This window comes from Battus philenor, unplaced genomic scaffold (genome assembly GCF_028537555.1).
Source record: "Battus philenor isolate CCGP_79_NKW_IND1 unplaced genomic scaffold, ilBatPhil1.0.hap1 SCAF_6, whole genome shotgun sequence".
Lineage (NCBI taxonomy): Eukaryota > Metazoa > Arthropoda > Insecta > Lepidoptera > Papilionidae > Battus > Battus philenor.
Genome location: NW_027181726.1, coordinates 7,244,393 through 7,253,453, shown reverse-complemented (window position 1 = coordinate 7,253,453; position 9,061 = coordinate 7,244,393).

Sequence of the window (9,061 nt, the reverse complement as noted above, 5' to 3'; positions counted from 1 at the left end):
TGCTAAAACCTAAAACCTCTAAAACTTAAAAAAAAATTAAATTTTTCTAAAACCTCTTTCTTAGCCTGGCAAATATTACTTGCGTAATACCTTAGTTTATATTTAAAATTTACTTTCATATTTCTGGCACCGAGGCACTATTCCTAAATGTTTTGAATTCTTCCTGAAATATACACAGTATAAGATGAATAAAAATAAACGAACTGATGGAAAAAAATTGAAAACCAATAAATAACCCATTAGTTGTTAATCTTCACACTGAAATGTGTAAATTTAGTTTGCTTAAAATTTTCCTCATCGCGAACACGGATTGCCGTGATCTGATACTAAAAATATAGCTTTTCGTGAAAATTTAATAATTTCATTTACATTCTGCGGGCATTTACATGCACAGTAGATTAATATAAAGTGGCATTAAAAGGTTTTATTGGAAGTGTCTATAATTTTTTAAAAATCTTAGGTAATATTTAAATGTAAATTTTGATAGAAAATAAAAAATCGGTCCTGCAACATAATAATGTTTGTCAATCAAAGAAATTTTTTTATTATCAAATATGTAATAATATTGTGTTAGTGCATATGTTAAATGAAAGGTACGAAAGGAAAAGGCTATAATCAGCATAACATCCACGCATTTACCATTTTGGAACCTGGGATTATATGTCGTATCAGCACAATAATTTTGCAAACGTCGCCTTGAACCAGAACACGGATAAGTACTACTATTTAAACAACCTCTAACAAAAGACATTTACACATACTATGTACAACAAATTATGTGTAAGTATTTTTGTGTATTAGTTTGAGGACTTTCGCGAGGAGCATTGTTAAAACTCCCAGGGTCTAATATCAAAATGTTACATGGTCTTACACTAAACACTAAGTACTCTTGATAACTTAGCAAAATAATTGAATACTTCCGTTAATTATAGTTGGCAATGTACTTTGGTGTAACAAATAATTTTCTAAGTCAGACATATTAGTAGACAGTAAAATGTGGTAAAAAAAAGATTTTTAGTAACTAGTTTTTCAAGTTTTCAAAAATCTTAAAGTATGCTAATACGAACGTGTAAATAATTTTTTTATATATGAATACGCTTTTAAATAGTTTAATTAATATTACGATTTATTCGATCCTGTGACATACAAATCATTACGAGCTCAGCGATTTGTTTAATATTCAAACATTTAAAAAAATCTGTCGTAGTCGGAATCAAACATTCCGTAAAAAGCACTCGAAAAGGTCTGAAGCCCAGACACTTCACTGTCATCGTGACCGTGAATTCGCAATTTTGCTCTGCGTTCGAGTGGAGTAGCACGATATAATTATGAAAGCACACAAAAGTTTCTTTACATAAGAACTTTGACCTGGTTTAAGATAAAATATAATGCAAAAAAGTGCCTAAGTTTATAGAAATATTTATTATTCAGTAGATTTTTTGTAGATTAGAGACATCATTGGTTGTATTTCCTTTTAGCGTCTTCCGTCTATGGCTTTCGAACAAATTTCTTTCTACGAAATTCCTAGGTTAATATGACAAGAAACGTATCTCATGGTGACAGACGCAAACTGTGTAGTGCAAGCTTTTAGGATATCATGTACCACCAAAATAACAAAATATATCATTAACCATCGAGTAAAAGCATTGGCCGATTCCTCAAATCACAGTATAAACTCCTTTGAGTACATTTATTACAGGAGAATCTTTTGTTCCATACAAATAATTCGAGAAATTGTGCTGATCAACAAACTTTTGTAACAAAGTAGCTCGTTATTTGTAAGTTAAAGATAATATTGACTAGGCTGCCTGAAGACCTTATTAGGTATTTGACTTTTAAAGATTGATATCTTTCCATATAACTTGTTTTTCAAAGAATAAATGTTTTGGAAAACCTTTACCAATTTAACAATAACACAGTAATTAAATTTTTGACTGTCTAGTCGATCAATATTGATTAAATTCTTGGACTTGAATTTCACAACCAGAAATCCAGATACAATGTATTGTTGTACATAATACAATTACTTTATATACGATTGATTTTATTGATTTTATTATTATACAAACTTCATTCTAATTCTCCTGCTTATTATGAATAGTTGAAATTACGACGCTGGTAGAATGATTTCGTAGCTTCTAATTGTTATGTTATAAAATACTCATGAATAAATCATTAGTCAATACTACAATCAGTTAAAAAAGGTTTTTTTTTAATCAATAAGAATAAGATTAACTTAAAAAATGAATAAATATTCGGAGAATAACCTCATTACGCAAAAGAATAAATACGAATCGTGGATTCAGTCGTATTGGAGATTAAATATTTAAATATTCACTGAGGACTTCTACTAATCAATAAAATTATTTTATTTAAATAATACATAAACAGTCTTCTGACACTCACCTGTTGGTCTATGTTACTTTTTAACAAGTCTCTTGGTAGATAATTGAATGAGTAGAGCGTAATATAAATAAACTAACGATTAATCATCACTTTGCTTTTTGATCTAAATCTTTGCGTCTTTCGAGGATAATTTTTAATTTATTTACTAGGTAACAGCTCAAAAAATAACCAGCCATTTTAATTTTAGTGTTTAAATAATTTTATGGTTTTCGTGCTATAATTTTCATAATTGTACCAAACAATTTCTCATTACATATCATATTGATACTTTATAAATGTATATTTATAAATGCGTTCTTCTATTTTCAACACAGCCGACAACAAAGTCGAGCCTAAGGGCGTGGCGTATCTCAATATATGTGTAGTTGGCGAAGTTAGACTTTCATTCTTTAGATCGATGAATGAGATTCAGGCAAATATATCCTTATCTAGCTTGTTGTTCTCGTAACTAGAGGATTAAGTTAAAACATTTATATCGATTATTCAGGTTACGTTCATAAAGCTACTTACGTATTTTGCTTAATATTTAATTATTATTGTGCAGCATATACTAGCCTGTTTGTACATGTTTTTGCATATACGATTTTTGGAAAATTCATTTATTTTTTTCCTTAAAAAAACTCTTGAAAGCAAGGAAGACATCAATAAACTACTATTAAAACTTTTAAATTCGATTCAAACATTTTTGTAAAAGTAAAAGTTATTTATACATCTAAAAATAAAGAACAAAGGTGAACATAAAGTATATTTACTAACTTTTACTCGGTATCAGTCTAAAGTAGAAACGAAGTAAAGAACTTCTCAACTTCTGGAGAAAATGAAGAATTGTTTACATTTTATTTACAGTATCTTTAGAAATATTGGCGGTAACATAAACATACTAGTTTTTAAATCCAACAAGTTATTTTTTTAATTTAATTTAGTAATCATAAACATATTATTTACTTTTTCATGTTCATAAGAAGATTTAGATTAAATTGGCACGTACAAATGTACTCCGAAGAGATTAATATGATTTAATTTTCATCCTGAGTTACTACAAATTAATTTTGATACTATATTAAGCTGTTGAAATGTTTTTTCGAGATTGATATCTATGCGAGATTTGTAATAAAAAAATTGAGATTTTACAGCACGTCCTCGGGCGAATTGCATAAAACAAGTGATTACATCCAAGACTCAACATAAAATATCTCCCGGCTCCGAATTCCCCATGGGCTCGAACGTTACATGTCCCCTTGTCTTCATCTAAGTTAGTTAGATATATGACCCAATATTCGTGTAATTCTTTCGTTATCGTAAACGAACATGATATAGGAAAATGTGAATTTTTACGTTGGGCAAAATGTGTCGTCTGTAAAAGAAATTGAAAATGTAAAAAGATAATTTCATTTCTTTGAGTTCGTTCCAAAGTCAGACGGTAATAATGAGGAACTGATATTTGAATCTTTGCTTTTTTATAATTATTTCGGTTAAAAATAATAGCTCTTTAGAAGTTCTGGTTTTATTCATTATAATAAAACCCTACTCTGAACTACTTGTCATAAATATTTTACCTGTGCTCCGCACTGGGAATAATATGGCGAATGTCGATTGTAATGAAAAATGAAAGCCATTTACTAATTAAATTGGGTGCGGTGAGGCGACAAAAAGAAAATTTTATTTGCTAAAATTATTGTTAATATTTTTATTCAACTTAAAATAAAACCATCTTAATAATCGGTCACTAACTCAACCACTCGATCCGAAATCGTTAATTCTAGTGATCACTGCTTTTGGATTCTTTTTCAAGCGATTTATGATTTTGCATGGTGAGCGAAATGTGTCGTCATTGTTGCTAGACTAAATCTACCAGGCCGTCTGAAATGTGATTGGTCAAATTTTTTTGCCTTCGATTTGGTCTTTAATAACCTAAGTATCAATAATTTTATTACGGCAACATTAACACTAACTACAAAATTGCCCTTCTATGTGTATGCCTTGTGAAGGAATCCTGTAGAGTATTGTTTTTGAGGATCTTTCTATAAGGTTCTTCGTTAAATCTCGTGGGGAAAACCTTCATGAGATAAACCTTGCCGGGGCAACGGAATGGCTATGCCGCACTATTCCGTGTGCCGCCGAGCTCAGGCCTTAAGTGAGGTTATTCTCGAATTTGCTATCCATGCAATGTTTTTGTTGGAGGAGGGCGTGGTACAATTTCTTCGGACATCCAAGTAACCGGCTGCGGATGAGAAGCTCTGGTATACGGTTAGCAATCTATCTCAAGAGATTTGTGTGCTATTAGAATATTATACCATAATTATTAAATATTTCAACATTTAATGCTGATAATTACTCTATCATGAAAAAAGAGTAAATTTATCGTCACATTTTATTTTCAGTTATTCTATATGATAGTGCAGGTAACTATAAGGTATAGATAAATATTACACCGTAGTTTTATAACGCAATAGCGGAACCATTTCGATTCATAACCTTAATAAGCTGCTTGCAATACCAGCGTGATAATATATGCACATATTGATTATCCGTGATATCCAAGCTACTCTAATTTGGCCAGATTTTCATTTAGATACCGCTCATTTTTTTGTAGATAAAGTAGACGCTTTTGTCTGATAATTCTCTCTAATTAAAATATTTTGATCAGTTATTGCACATAACTTTTTCAATATGTCGATCTCTACAGCTAATAGCCGACTTTATGGCTCGTTGAACAACTGTGGGATTGCCAATGAGGCCCAGAGTGAGAGACCACACTCACTATCGTAAGTCATCACTGGCTACACTCATTGGTCATAGACTTTAATCTTAAAGTACTAAGGTACTTAGACCGAGAACAAATTTCATAGTATTTTGTAATCTAGTAAATTTTTACCAATAGACCAAATTTTCAATTAGTCAATCAAACAAATAACAATACGTTAACGAAGCATTCCTCGTTCTTTTTTATTATGAAACATTACCGATTTCTCTCACAAAGAGATAATTAAAATGAGAAACAACTTAATGTTAAATTACTTTTACGTACATGTAATAATTACATGAACACAGAAGAAATCAAAAGCAAATGGTAAAAAGAATTTTGATGTATAATTTTCGAATTAAATTTAAAATTTTTGGTGGTATCCTTAACTTCTATTTCTTTAAAAAAAAAGTACACTGGATACATTGCATTGTATTAATTTATCCTTTTTTAAATATTCCTTGTGTTAAGCGAAACGATACTAAACTAGAATTATAAAAAATAAATTACTTGTTGAACATTTTGTTATTTGAATATCTTCATAATGAAAAGCTATCTATTTTGATACACTTAAATGTCAATTAATAAATGTTTATTGGAAAATTACTCTCTCTAATGTTAGACAAACTAATTTTATTAACTTTGATCTAACAATAAATGTCTTGTTGGCTTATTATATAATTTAATGAAAAGCCCAATAGTTGTAGTGGACTCTCTGTGAGAATTATTAATATCATTATTATATTAGTGTCACAATTTAAAATGTACATGAGTCGTAATTCCCATCATCATGAACCAGCATTAGAATCCGAGAAGCACATAATAAAACACTTTTATTTTTTTTATTTTATACATTCATTATATATGATCTCATAATAAATAAGATTTTTTTCTTTCCTAAACTGCAGAAAAATTAGTATTTAATTTAGAGGTATCTTAAATTTAGCTTATCAAAGTAATAAGTTTTTTTTGTAAAAGTTATCTAAATAAAATAGATCAGTTTTATAATCGATCGGTCAATAATCAATCAATACGACCAGCGTTAAAGCTATATTTCTCATGTTCACTGCGTTACTGTTATTTATCCTTTCGAAACTGAGGTACTGCGCCTTAGGATCGTGTGCGGCGAGATAGAGGATTATCGGCCATCAAAGTTAACGGCGGTACATACTGCACCGTAGCAATTTTTATTTTGAACTGTAGATTGTCGCTCCGTCTCTTACTGAAATATAAATGCTTAAAACACCTCCACTGATCAGTGATCATGTGTATAAATTTTGGATATGTATTTTTTATTTATACATAAATAAAAAATACACAACATATTTTTTATTTATCGCATCTTAATAATTTAACATTTGTATTGTAGTGTATTTACATTGTAGTGTCTCAAAAACTTGGCCAATGTTTGACTGGATAATGAAGACAACTGTAAAGCCTTCACCAAATATATTAATAATATTTTTAAATACCTTTACAACCATTTATGTGTTATTGTGTTATACACACATTCATAAGTAGAATTGTGAAAAAATCACGATGGTAATGAGATAACTAATTACTTATATTAAAACAGAAATTAGCTCTGTGGAGTGGTCGACCGCATGTACGAACTACAATACATAGGGGTTTTCAGAAATTAATTTTGTTTCATTAATAGTAAAAATCATACCTGCTATGCGACCGTTAAAATCTAATACCTTTTTTAACATTTTCACTGTAATATAAGTATCTTGAAAAGCGGCATTTTAAAGCGGCTAAAAATATCGTCCTCGATGACAAGTGAGAAAATGTCTTAGTCATAATGTATAAATAAAACGAAAGAAACTCAAACTCGATAATTAATTAGTTAACAAGTTGGACCTCATAAAGGCTTAAATTTTACTTCAAACAGAATCCTTATAAGCTTGGCAAGTTTCCAGTTGTTTCCATGAAAATATTAAAGGCGCAAGACTGAAGTTTGTTATTTTAACATCGAGGAATCTTTAGGATCATTTTTCATCATGAAATAGCGATGCAAGGATTGAGAGAAAAGTGAATTTCATATTTAAGAATTTCAGGTTTAATACACTTTTTAAAATTATTTGCTGATTAGAGTTCTCTAGTTATATTCCGCAAACTCCGTCTCCTAACTTCAAGGATGCAAGAACTTCAAAGATTTTATTTAAGCTGGCTAAAATTGCAAATGTCAAGCTGGGTAGGTTAATACTTAAAGTTAATAATACTTTTTATTGAATACTTTTATGTCAGACCAAAGAACGCGCCACGGTTCGCCACATACAAATAAAACAAAACTTTAACATTCGCACACTACAGCTTAACATTACCTTTTAGTATTTTTACAATAAGTTTTTCTGTTAATAAATATAAAGTCAAAAAGCACGTAGACATGAATTTATGTCAAATTAAGTTATGTAACTCATTAAATATTAACTTAAAATGTAATTGTACGACATTACAAATCAAATCAAAATATAAAGAAAAATTTACTTTTATGTACGTATACTTCAACGTAATAAAGTTCAAAGAAAAAACCTTACTGATTCTGCTGTAGGCTCTTTTCAGTTCAGGGTGTGTTTGAACCAAAGTGATCAAAAGGGGATAATGTTCTGATTATAAAAAATAATAAAACTACTTAGTCAAATATCCAAAATGTTTTGTACTTTAAGAAACGTGTATTAAAAAAAATTCTTTTGTATATTCTCTATGTAAAGTACAAAAATAACACGCAACATTACTACAAAGGTTCACTCATTCGCTAACGAACTAGGTGTGGAATTTTATTTCAATTATAACTAATTAAATTATGAATCACACATTAAACGATATTGCCGTTATGATTTCTATGTTTCTAGCTTTTTTAGCATGAATGGACTAACATTGTATAAATGAATGTAATTGTGAAATTTCTGGGATAGGATTTGATCCCTGGACACAGCTAAGTTTTAGCCGTGTCTGATACTTTATTCTTGATAGAAATAAATGGCTACAAATGTAGTAGAAGTGTGGATAAATGCCTGCAAAATTTCATACCTCGTCGAAAATCTGTTCTGTAAGTATACTCCTTTTTAATGAAAGTAAGTAATAGTAAATAAATCATAATTACACAAAACAAGTGTTTTACAGATATTTTTACTGGTTTACAGATGTTATAGGGTTAAATTTTATTACAGTAAACTGTAAACATTCAATTTAGTTAATTTATATACATATAAACAGTTTTTAGAAAACTAAAAAGTGTTATATCCCTAATTTATTTAGTAAACCCTGAATATTTAATTTAAAAATATTATTAAATACGTATACCTAATTATGTTATTAGTGGTTGAAATAATATTCGATATTAGAAAGAAGAATGATCCATTCAGATTATACTCAAATAGTTGACTATATCTAAGAATTTAAACATGTAGCGTTCAAGTGAAAACGCTTTATATTGCTGGCCACTACGGATATCAATACTTTTTCTTTTACTCGTTTCAATTGAAATTCCAACGATGATTCGGACGCTGGCAATCAAATAGTGGCGGCCATTATGTTTGGGACAATTACGATAGTGAATGACTAATAGAGACTTCTACAATATACACCTACACATACAAGAAATGCGTGCACGAGTGTTTTCTACTCGCAAAAAATGTGAAAAAATTTCTGACTCTTAATGAATATTATTAAATAATTTACGTACATCCTGAGATAAACATAATTATCTGAATAGGTGAAAATAGTTAAAAGCCCAAGTTAATCGAGCCAGGTCTTGTCTTTTAACCTAAGAGAGGTTCGAAATTAAAAAACATAATATATTGTGGCGAGCAAGACTTTATTACGTCGCTATATCTCAAGTCTGGTCACTTCTATTGAGAGCCAAGAAGGTAAAAAAGGAAATGTTGTTGAAATTGTGTCTTTGTTATT